The 12,142-nt window shown below is 43.9% G+C and overlaps 1 protein-coding gene and 1 non-coding gene across 5 annotated transcripts in view; one reads left to right on the top strand and one right to left on the bottom strand.

Annotated features, from left to right (window-relative positions):
• The first annotated feature begins 7,821 nt into the window (after positions 1–7,821).
• Positions 7,822–12,142, top strand: part of STX11 (syntaxin 11) — a 49,301-nt gene continuing 44,980 nt past the window's right edge. The window contains exons 1-2 of one of the 4 annotated variants that reach the window (XM_076074963.1): positions 7,822–8,046; positions 10,228–10,297. The gene's annotated coding sequence lies outside the window, so the exon portion shown is untranslated. Of the gene's footprint in view, positions 8,047–9,235; positions 9,691–10,227; positions 10,298–12,142 lie in introns of those variants that run through there. The other 3 variants (XM_076074962.1, XR_012947271.1, XR_012947272.1) reach the window with 3 other exon arrangements.
• TRNAL-UAA (transfer RNA leucine (anticodon UAA)) lies at positions 7,928–8,010 on the bottom strand. The gene has a single exon. It is a non-coding gene; the product is annotated as a tRNA-Leu (tRNA).

The following is a 12,142-nucleotide window of genomic DNA, read 5'->3' as shown; positions in this document are numbered from 1 at the left end:
ATGTTCAAATGTCATTCCTTTCACTCGTGTCACGTATGTTATTTTTAATGACTTACTAGATTTTTATTGTACATAGTTCTGAATGTTTATTTGTATTCCTCATGTTCATGAAATGTCCCTGTTTTTATTATAATGCAACCTTGTAAACCCACATTTTCAAATGTAACATGCTCAGCCGTGTTGGCCGAGTCCCGATTGAAAAACGCTTATTAGCTCAATGGGCCTTCCACGAAATATCTCACGACTGAGTGACTGAATTGATTAAAGGGTTTCCCAAAACTTTGTTATAAACCAGCGCTAAAATCATTATTCGTGGAGACAAACGCGATGGCGACGGCAGTATCTCTTTGCTTCACACGTCATCCCTGCGTCTCCACTCCCAGTGGCATCGTTGGGAACTCAAAGTTGTTATCGTTGATTGAATACCGTACTTCAGAGGCTAAATCCATGTGGATAATATGTTGCGGAATCCAAGATCAAGCATGGGTGAGTTTGGGGGGGGGGGGTGGGGGGCAATACCCTGCCCAAACTGGACACCATTATTCATTTATTTTCAGTAGTTGACAATAAAGGTTAAAAAGTAAATAAAATAATTATATTAATTCATACTAATGTAAGGACCCCTGCCTCCGCCCCCCAAATATAGAAGTCAAACTCCGCCTATGCTTTTCTTCCTGGTTTAAATTATTTTATTTTATGACCATACATTTGTAATGGGCGACTTCCGCGACACGTCGTGTAGAGGGTACTTCTTCTTTCATTCATATACGGGCACAACATAGGCCAACCATATCTATCACTCTGAGTACAACACTTGATGTTAACGTCTCTACAGGCTACACACACACGGCCGATCACTCGGCGTGGTTCCACCGTCCGCACTCGGCCACGCCGCTGGCTGGCGGCGTGCCGAGGAGGGTGATGGAAGCCCGCAGGAGATTTTCCACGTGGCCGGACGACGGAGAGAGATGACGGCGAGCAGCGACGCAGTCCGGACACAAGACTCCACGCACGTACCCCGAGTCCTCCTCCGTCCCCGCTTATATCACCGCAGGCGCGGCTAGGCTCCGCCTCTGGCCACGCCCTATCGTGGAACCTTCGAGCGGGTTTCCGGAGCATCCCGGCCAGCCCCGCCCATTACCTTTGGCCCAGATAGCTCTCCCTTTCGGATTGGATGCTGTTTTAGCGGTGCCTGTACCCGTGCTTCCCTTTTCTCACCAGCAGGTGTCATCATGTCATTACACATTCATTCAGAAAATGGTGCTATGAAGATAGGCCATTTCCCGCAAAGGCCACAGTGTTATTGGTGTATATGTTGAGGGTTTTTTGTTATTGTAGTTGATTGTATTTGTACAACATAACCAAATAATGTATACACTCATTAAGAGGTCTTCCAGTACAGAGATTCTGGGTTGGCTTTCTCTTCCCCAGACCGAGAACCACTTCTTACCCTCCAGCAGGGCATAGCACGGCTCGGGAAGAGACACCTCCTTCAGTAATGACCAGACTACTGACCCGGTATCCACTGCGCTCATACAAAAGCAATGACTTTAAACAAATTGGTCTTTATTTAAAGATTGCTATCAAAACACATTTTCTAAAAGTATTTCAAGGGTGTGCCAAATTAACTGAAAAGCAAAGTGCGATGCTCATTAAGGGCACGATTCCAGCTAAGAATCGGGGAGGGCATTGCCAATTAATGAAGGGCACGTTGCGGACAGACACAGGATTAGAGATTTACAAGTCAAATCCTGCTTGAGCTAAGTGTGCCGACTTCAATACATGCGCTGTGTAGCACCGTATAACAACATAAAAAACGCACCAACAATTGCCGAAACTCTGGAATCGCCTCGCCCAAGAAGCAGGCGCCACGTGTCTCTTATCATCAAGATATCGTCCACTTCCCGTTGTCCCATCGAGTTCTTTACTTTTTAGTGCGCTTTAAAATATATATCATAGGCGACGTTTCGGCCAATTGCCCTTTTTCATAAGACGCGTAATGAATGACACTCCCAGCTTTAACCCCGTACCAATTTCTCAGAATTCAGCACTGCGTGATGCACATTGCAACCTGATTATGCATTTTGCGACGCAGGCTGCGGCTTAAGTGTATAAGCCAGGGCCTGTCTCGCCATAATTCATTACCACGCATGTTGTTCATGCCACGGTTTCCAAGACACGTGCGTATTCAATTAGGCGTATTGAGACCGGCCACGGGTCAGACAGGTTGAAAGGCGTGTGAATATCTACAAATAGCGCTTTGGTGTTGCGTCCTAGTTTTAGGGCAACCCTTTGATCTGCCTGGCACGTTTTCAAATGGGTACGCTCCGAATAGTAATACGTGCTCCATGCATTATATTTGTGGCTCATGCATGATTGTGTATTTATGTTAAAAAAATCGACAACATATTTTATTAACGTGTTTAATATATACCCAATGTATCGTCAACATGTTAAATACTTTATATTATCGTCGACATGGTAAAACATTTCCACGTTTTTAAAAATAATAACGTTTGTTGCATTGATCATTGAGAATGTATTACGTAAGTAAATTAAATAGCTTGTCGGTGTTTGAACACACAAATAATCAAACGGCAACAAAATATCATGCCATCTGTGTCTGCTACCTTGACTAACCTGCACTTAGTTTGGCGACGTATGGTCATATAACACCCACGACCTGCACGGCAGTGCAATTCACAACTAATGCTGTAGTACATGTGCACACGTACACACACACACACATTAATTGCTCTTGCCACACAGTTGTATATTGGGTATGAGTTCAGAGCCCACAGCATTCCAAATCAATTGACTGTGCAGGACACGTTTTCATGAGCTTCGCACGCGAAATGGAAAACACTCCCTCCCATAGATACGTGAGGTCCTAGCCATTACGGGCAACGGCCCAGCTGTGGGGTATGAATGACTGCCCGCGTTGGTCTGCATGGGGGAAGGTGGAGTGAGGTTAGGTGAGATGGATGAACTGCAGGTGTTCTCAAAACCCAATTCTCGCTCACCCGAACGCACATTAAAAGGAAAAAAAACAATTTGTGTGTGTTCTCTGCCAACTCATTGAAGCCATTATCATAATTCTTATTGCATCGTGTTATTTTGCGAAGTAGATCGGCTGAATTCAATCATTCCACAATTTAAGGCGAAATCAGAGGTAAATGGGAATAACCCACTTCCCGAATTCATCAATTCTTCAATTGGCCACGCCGGGCCAACAGCTTTGCGCGTTGTACTTTGAAGTCTGCTAGAAAGTACCGAAACAAGCTATTTACTTATTGCAATTTGCTTCTACCCTTGGGGCAATAGCCCCTATATATAGGATAAGACACGGCGCCTTCTGTACAGCATCAAATATAGAAAATTCCCTGGTCAGCGAGGGTAATGTTTATATTCGTTTTCATGTTTTCTTTGTGATTGGGTCGGTGACCAAGTGTGTTAGACATCTTCAGGTGCAATGGTGTTCCCTTCTGCTGGTTTATAATTACAGTTCGACATTAAAATAATGCATATGCAGTTTGTTCACGTGCATACTGATATGTACGAGACAATATATTGATGGGAAACGATCTGTTTCAACGCCAAAAACGTATATATTTATTGTAATAGGTTTTTACCCTTTTATCTGGCACCAAAACTGACACCTTTATACAAGGGATCATGTGTGCAATAACCACAACACAAGCAGTTAAAATGCAAACAAAAAGCGACAACTCTGATAATATGCACTGTCCTTGAAATTGATTGGTCCACACCCGAGACGGCTTTTCTTAGAGCCTAGTCTCCACTGGTGTTGGACCAGATGACGCCAAAAGGCGTACAACTCAAAAACAGCGCACTACCAGAGTATTGAGAGCTCGGGGTAAGCATTTACATTATGAGAACTCCTTTGCCAGTAGCAAGATATAGTAATAGGTTTTTACGCTTTTATCTGGCACCAAAACTGACACCTTTATACAAAGACAGTGCATATCATTATCAGAGTTGTCTTTTTTTGTTTGCATTTTGACTGCTTGTGTTGTGGTTATTGCAAACATGATTCCTTGTATAAAGGTGTCAGTTTTGGTGCCAGATAAAATGGTAAAAAGCTATTACTATATCTTGCTACTGGCAAAGGAGGTCTCATAATATAATATATATTTTTTATGTCCATCAATATACAGGCGTTCTGAAACAATTTCAACGTTCATTCTACAAAGTCCCATCACAAGGGAGAACACAAACAAATGGACATGTTTTTTTTGTTGTTCCCCGTATTGAAACGGCTGTACGCCGTATGGACCTGAAAACTAAATTTCCCTGTTCAAGAATACGAAGTAAACCGCATGGGTTGACACGGTTTTATAGGTAAGATTAAAAGTGCTCAATTGCAGGCGAGATTCGTCCACTAGGGGCGTTGGGTCGCTACCAAGCAGCTGGAGGTGAGATTATTTTACGAATAAAAATACTTTTCTATAAATTAATCTAGAATTGAAGCCTTCGTGACTGCAGAAATTACTATACTCATTAGTTTTGTCGGTAAAGTCACGTATCTGGAAATGAAATAAAATTTTAATAAATAAAATAAAATTGTGATTTATTTTAATCTAATTTTATTTATAATTTTTTTAATTTATTTCCACATACGTGACTTTACCGAAAAAAACAATGAGAATTTTCTATAAATTGTTTTGTTGTGTTTAAAAAAAAAGAAACATGACTCTTTCAACGTGAATTTCCTAATGAAGGTAACATTTAAAGTTGCTGCAACAGCGCAGTCTGATTTGTGCCTAGGGGAGGTCTCGGGGCGGCTGTGAAGGCGTCCTCCGAGTGAGAGATTTCCCCTTCGTTCGTTGCGATGAGCTTCTAGCGTTGTAGCCACGCCGTTTGAAACCCATTCAAAGGCGGGGAGAAAGACGCCCGTGGCTGTAATGAGGCGAGGTCACGACGAGAGGTTGCACCGTGCAATTAGTAGCAGCTCGCAATACGCTGACTCACTCACACATCATACACTCACTTACACAACCACTGACTCACTCATCATACGATGACTCACTCATCATACGACGACTCACTCACACATCATGCACTCACTCACACTCCCACTGACTCACTCACACATCATACACTGGGAGTATCATGCTGCCAGATATGGCTGCAAGTTTGATCGTACATGCTATGTATATCGTTTATTGTTCATATTTTGTTTGTTGCTGTTTCACCCGACTCAAGAGTCGCGTGGCTCACAGGGCTGTACCAAATAAATGAAACTTGAAGGGCCTGTACACGCTCCAGGAGGAAGCAACAACAAAGTTTGTTTCTCAGAAGGAACGACGTGCAAAAATATTGTACAAATAGGCCAATTTAGAGGAAAGGGAGCCAGCTATTATGGGTAGCCGATCTTGGGGATATTATATACAGTGAGCTATGTTAATTATTTAATGGCGATTTAATGGGTTGATTGAAGTAAAGTTAAGGATGTAGCCTAAGAGCACTCATGTAGCCTTAAAACCAGAAATGTTTGTTACATTGCACTTAATAGCGTCTTCAACCCAAAATCAAATGTATAGGTTGTCAGTATGAGCCTAGCTATCCATCCGTCAAAGTGATGTTACTGTTGCCACAGATAACAGTGAGACAGAGTGACCACAACGAAAAGTGAAGTACATCGTAGGCCTGTGTACATTGTATGAATGTCCCCAGTGAATACAGATCAAAGGTTTTTGTGTAGGACGGTGTACGAGGGTATGTGGCTGTTATTGTTCAGTATGCGGTGTCTTTGTTGCCTTGGTTAATTTTTTTGAGCTGATCTTTAATTGTTCTTTTGCCAGTGTCAAAGGGGGTTGTGTAGTGTGGACTTGAGTGTCATGGGGACAATATTTGAGTGCTTTGTTTCGTATTTATTAATGCCTACGGCTGGTAGACGAGACAGAAAATCACTTTCACGGGAAGGCCAATATAACACGACGAGGTTGTTCTTTATTAGAACATAGGATTTTTTTTATTAGAACACCGCATTTTTCAGAGGTCACTCACGAACAGCCCCGCCTAGTGGAGATTTCGCGAGCCACCACTGCTCAACTGTCGAAAGCATATTCTTGGTTCTTTCGGTAAAGTCACGTAGAAGGGAAACCAAAAAAAATTATCACGACATTTCGACTGCAACACAAGCAATCATCATCAGGTGTGAAAACCACAGCAAGAACATTTGCAAAAAAATTATTGTTGTGGTTTTCACACCTGATGATGATTGCTTGTGTTGAAGTCGAAACGTCGTGAGATTTTTATTGTTTTATATTTTTTATTATTTTAATTATTGTATTGTTTCCCTTCTACGTGACTTTACCGAAAGAACCATGAATATGAACCCCTGCAGTCACGAAAGCTTTAAATACATTTTTTGTCGAAAGCGTGTTTGTTGAGTTTATTTTTTCAACGGTTTTACTCAATTTGAATCTCATGTTAGTCGTGGTCAAATCTTGTAATCAAAATGTAGTCTACTTCGTGTTGTCCAATGAATTCAAAATTTTGCACACGTACTCAGATCCGGTGACAATGCATGCCTGTATCAAAATCGGCATCAAATTAATCAATTAATTGCCTCTTTTAAAGCAATTCACATTTTGTATGGGCGGCTTATTAATTAAATACTTATTTGGGTGAGGTCAAAAACGCCGCGGTCCCTAAACTCTGGAATCGCCTCGCCCACGTGTCTCAGGCGCCACGTGTCTCTTGTCATCAAGATATCCTCCACTTCCCGTTGTCCCGTTCATGCTGCTCGGTGGCCCTTGCCTCGTTGCGCGTAGGGGGAGGGGGTGGGGAGGTACGGCAAACGAAATCGTTAACGGGGAGACGCCGTTCCCGTTCGTCCGTGTTGACGGTCAAATGACGTTCATATTGTGGCGCGACTCACGTAGGGGGTTTTTTAAAATTTTATTTAATAGTCGCTTGCGACGTTGTTTCGTGGTGGTGGTGGTGGTGGGTAGCGGCCCGTTTTTCTGAATGTTCACCAGGGGCTCGGCTGAATGCTACCCCGACTTATTTTTGTTCTCGAATGAGGGGGGCGGTGGGGGGGGGTGGCCCTTGCGAGCTATTTGGGTGCACTTCGAATCTATGTTTGCGTGTGGCAAATTCGTTCACTATGTTTATTTTCACTATGCTCATTATCTGTTAAATATGTTCACGAGCGACACATTTCAAAGTCGAGGTCTGCCGGCCACGACGAAAGGGCTTCATGAGAGAGTTGGTGTACAGCAGAACAGCAGGATGGTCCAGATGTCTTGTGACACCCCCCACTCCCCAAATAATTGACCCCTAACATTTGTTACCCTTTGCATATTAATTGCTGTTTTAAATAGCCCTTTACAAAAGTATATTGCGTTTTAGAAAATTAAATGGGGGGGGGGGGAAGAGGTCACAAGACAACTGGAACCTGCCTGCACTGCTGACTCGCCCATACTGAAAGGCATCTGTGTGTAACAAACAAAAAAAAGAGCTTTATAGCTCATCGGATTCATAAAAGGAATCTCCGACATGAGCAGCGCAGCCACCGGGGCCACTGCTGCGTGTCACAGCGCCGGCAAACAGCGCCGCCTCGTGGTGACAGGGCGCTAGTGCACGCCGCGACCCCACGCAACCGCAGTAACCCGTGGCCACCACTGGCGGCATTGGCGCTGGTCGCGGTGACGAGGGGGAGATGCCTGAAACACGTTTCCGCAACTTGCGACCGACGTCCGTCCTCTTCCCATCACATTTTAATAATAAATAAATAAAGCTGTTTTGGTGGCGAGGAAGAGTTATCCTAGCGGGGGGGGAGGAGGAGGAGGGGGGGTGGAGAGACGACGAGACGGCGTGGCACCCCGGGGAAAGGGGAGCGCTCGGATAATGAAAAGCGACGGATCGCAAAAAAAAAATGCGATCAAAAAGTAATGGCTACCAGGAGTGGGGTTCGAACCCACGAAGACATACGTCCATTGGATCTTAAGTCCAACGCCTTAACCACTCGGCCATCCTGGTCTACAGTGCTCGCTCCCGCACGATGGGATAAATAAGGTGGGAAGACCGCGCTTACTTGGTTGCCTACTCCGCACACGACAACAACAACAACGTGATGGGTGATGTTGGAGAGCGTTCGTTGGGAAGCGTGCGCTGCGCTACGCACAACCTCCCCCCACCACTACCACAGTTCGATTCTTGCTCACGGTCAACATCGGTGACGATTAACTGAGCCGTCTCCTAGGTCGACTCAGCCGCGAACGAGTAAAGAGAATATTTGGTGTGCGGTGCGGTGGTCGTCGCCGCCGCTCGGGATACAAAGGCGGCCGTGCGTGGTGCTGGCCGGCACCACCTCGTGTGCCGTGTCGGCCTTCACGCGGTGCTCTCGCTAACAGCGCTTGCCGCAAAAAAAGTTATCTTAATGGCTATACGGGAGCTTACCTTCATCCCTTGGCACATGGTCTATCCACCGCTGGATGATGGCCTCTCCAAGCCCGTCGTAGGTCACAGGGGTTGTTTAATATACTCCACGATTGTCAACGCCGGCATGGGTTCGATCCCGACCCTGACACCTGCTGTATATTTGGTGTTGACGTCTCTCTCCATGGGTGAGATGTTAACTACCTCGCCTGGTATACAGGAGGTCGTGGGTGTTCAATCTCGACCCTGACACCTGCTGCTGTGTATTTGGAGTTCGCGTGTCTCTCTCTCTCCCCGTGGTCGTGTGGATTGTTATTGGGCTATGTATATAGCTCAGCTGTCGCTACCTTCCACGATATATCCCGCGATGTTAAAGGGCTTCGCACACGTTGATTTAATCGCTCCGTCTCCTTCCTCGGCGGACGAAGAAACCAACGTTGGTTGGACGTTTGATATTCGTTTGACGTTCGCAACGAAAGCACTTTAGCCACACCATTACAACATTTACAATCCGAGTACATTTTACGCGATCTAACCACTCCAAAAAAAAACCTGTATCATGGATGATATTGGTCGCGAAAGCCTACGTGTTAAACTAATATGAAGGCAATTATGACCGAACAAAAATGCGTGAAAAACCTGTAAAATACTATAGTCCGTATATCTGTTCTTTGTCTTACCTGTTATAACCATTACACAGTCCAAAATCATATCTGCGATGCACGTTTGCTTATTAACATATCCCAGATTTTGCACACATTTTGGATTATAAATAATTAAATGTAGCTGCCCCCAAAGTGTTTGAACCACCGAAGTTTCGTTTCTTGGTATCCCCCCCCCCCACTATTAAACCATCTCGGTCTTCATTGAACTGTTGTCACTCAAAATCACTAAAGTTTAAGTATAATTTACCAACATTATTGCTTTTTTGGAATCTGCAAATGTGGGAATTGCCTTGATGTTGCAAGCCGGCCTAGTCGCCCTTGAAGAAATAGTTTATTAGCTGAATGGGTTTCTACTGGGCAAATAAACATCTTGATTCCCTTAATTGTGATCGGTGTATCGAGGTATACGGACTTCCCGCCCACCTCGACCGAGTCGCCAACTTTAAAAGCAACGTGGTTTCTCCGGCCACGTGGTTTGTTTTCTCCGGCCACGTGGTTTCTCCGGCCACATGGGCTTGAGCAGTCATCAATGGCAGCGCCTTTCAGCCACGTGTCTTGTGATTGTGAATAATTGCAGTTAATTTAACTTTTTTTTACCCGATATCGCCAAAGAAAGGTGAGTGAATGGTGTGACTGTAGTTTTTCTTGTTTTAACGGAGACACAAACCGCGTTTTTGTGTAACAATGTGCAAAAGAAAGGTGCCTTCTGATGGGAGTGTTTCGGCCATGGTCACGCCAGATACAAAATATTGTATCTCAAAATAGCGTTGTACTGTGCACCCACACAGAATGATTAACTCTTATTTTTTTTACTGTATTCTCGAATTGTCTATGATCTCAAACTAGGTATAGTTAACTTTCAGTAATTTATTGTACACCTGATGACGACCGTTTGTGTTATGGGCGAAACGTCGTGAGAATTTTTATTTTATATATATTTTATTGTAGTGTTTCCCTTCAACGTGACTTTACCGAAAGAACCAAGAATATGAATTAGTCTACGGTTAACGCCTTATTTTGAACACTGTATATAGGCCAGGCACCCAGACTTATCCGATCGATACAGACCGATGATGGCAAAGTCAGAATCGAATCTTTACGTATTTTTGGAGCAATCCGATGAGCTTTGAAGCTCTTGTTTTCGCATGTCCAGCAGGGACCGGATCCACAAGTAAGAACAACAACAATACGGGCATCGAGAGGAGTGCAAAGCTAAACAAAAGGTAAGCAAGTCACTACAAAATAAATCACAAAAGTAAAACATTGCGTGAGTAAATTTTGATTTAAAGCTTTCGTGACTGCAGTAATTCATATTCTTAGTTCTTTCGGTAAAGTCACGTTGAAGGGAAACAACAAAATAATAAAATATATAAAACAATAAAAACAATTCTCACGACGTTTCGACCATAACACAAACGGTCTTCTTCAGGTGTGTTGGTTTGCATACATTTATTTTTAAACGGTGTATTTATTTACATAAAAAAACCGTTATTGTTGTTTCCCTTCAACGTGACTTTACCGAAAGAACTAAGATTATTGCGTGAGTACATTGCGGCCTAGGATCCTAGCAAACCTGTTGGGCCAGCCACCATTTCGCCAACCCGATGTATGACAAAACTTGCTGCCACATCTATTAAGCTAGTTAATTCGTGGGGGGGATTGCAGACCAGTGTATTTAATACAGCGTTGTATTCTAAAGTCGCCCATCGGCACTGACCAGCGTGGTGAAGTATGGTCAAACAGACCTCCACGGCGTGGGGGGAGAGGCCCTGTGCACGTGAGGGACGCATCTCTGATGCGTCGGTTTTTTTGACACGCTTTTTATTAACTCTCTCTCTCTGTTGTTGTATCCTCAAATCTTGTAACTCAATTTTAACCCACTTCCCAATGTGTATTCGGCTTGGGTCTAATTGTCCACGCTCAACTGACGTTGGCTGTAAATCACCGCGGGCTCCTTACGTTATGGCAAGCTTCGGGGGCCACTTCCTGTAGTCGTGGAGTTGTGCCATTACTCGTACGGTACATTTCATTAAAGCGTGTTTAAAAACAAAGTTTTTAAAAAAATATATTACTTATTTATACTGGTAGGAACGAAGTTGTAAACTGAGTGTACCAGCCTGCAATAGATTAATGCGTCCGTCCGTCCGTCCCCTTTCAATACTTTAACGAAGTGAAATCTCGTGCTGTTGGGTGTAAAATCAGCAATAGACAGCGCAGAGACTTGTCCTACCAGCCCACCCTGCAGGGACCTGTTTGTTGTGTTCTCATCCAGCGTACAGGACGCCGTTTTATCCGTCACCGGCTTGCCCAGAACGTCAATTGTATGCCGGGGCCGTAAGACTCGGCTAAAACAACTTGACTCGGCCGAATGATTACAATCATACTCGATTATCCATAGTTATTTGCGGAACGGCTTCTTATCTTTTCCAGGAGTACAAACAACAATGTCCCACTTGTCATAGTTGGTGCACCTTGAGTTTTTTGACATGTCCGGTCAACGTGGAAGAGTAGACCGTATAAAACCCCCTCTCGTATCGCTCTGGTGGCATTGGCATGAGCATGCAATGTGCATGGTTGTTCCTGTACTTGTATTTAAAATAAGTGTAGACTCGCACCACGTCGTGGTCTGCTTTGCCGGTCATGCTCCAATGCCAAAACATCGGTGGTGCGACTTATTTTCTGGATATGGCCAATAACGTTGAATTTGTGATGACCTGTTGAAGCTTAATTATTATAAGAAGAGGTTTTACCCTTTCTGGCAATAAAACAGGTGAGCATCTACATCATTTGACCTCCTTTGCCAGTACCAAAATATAATAGTAGGTTTTACCCCGAGCCCTCATTACTTTTATAGTGCATTGTCTTTGAGCTGTACGCCTTTTGGCGTCATCTGGTTGAGCACCAATTGAGACGAGGCTCAAAAGAAAGCCGTCCCTTGGTGTGGACCAATCAGTTTTAAGGACAATGGATATATTATCAGTGTGTGTTTTTTGTTTGCATTTTGACTGCAAGTATTGTGGTTAATGCAGACATGAATCCTTGTAAAAAGGTTTCAGTTTTGTTGTCTG

This window comes from Petromyzon marinus, chromosome 51 (genome assembly GCF_048934315.1).
Source record: "Petromyzon marinus isolate PM22_M1 ecotype Great Lakes invasive population chromosome 51, UKy_Petmar_22M1.pri1.0, whole genome shotgun sequence".
Lineage (NCBI taxonomy): Eukaryota > Metazoa > Chordata > Hyperoartia > Petromyzontiformes > Petromyzontidae > Petromyzon > Petromyzon marinus.
This window is presented reverse-complemented; position numbering and strand designations above follow the sequence as displayed.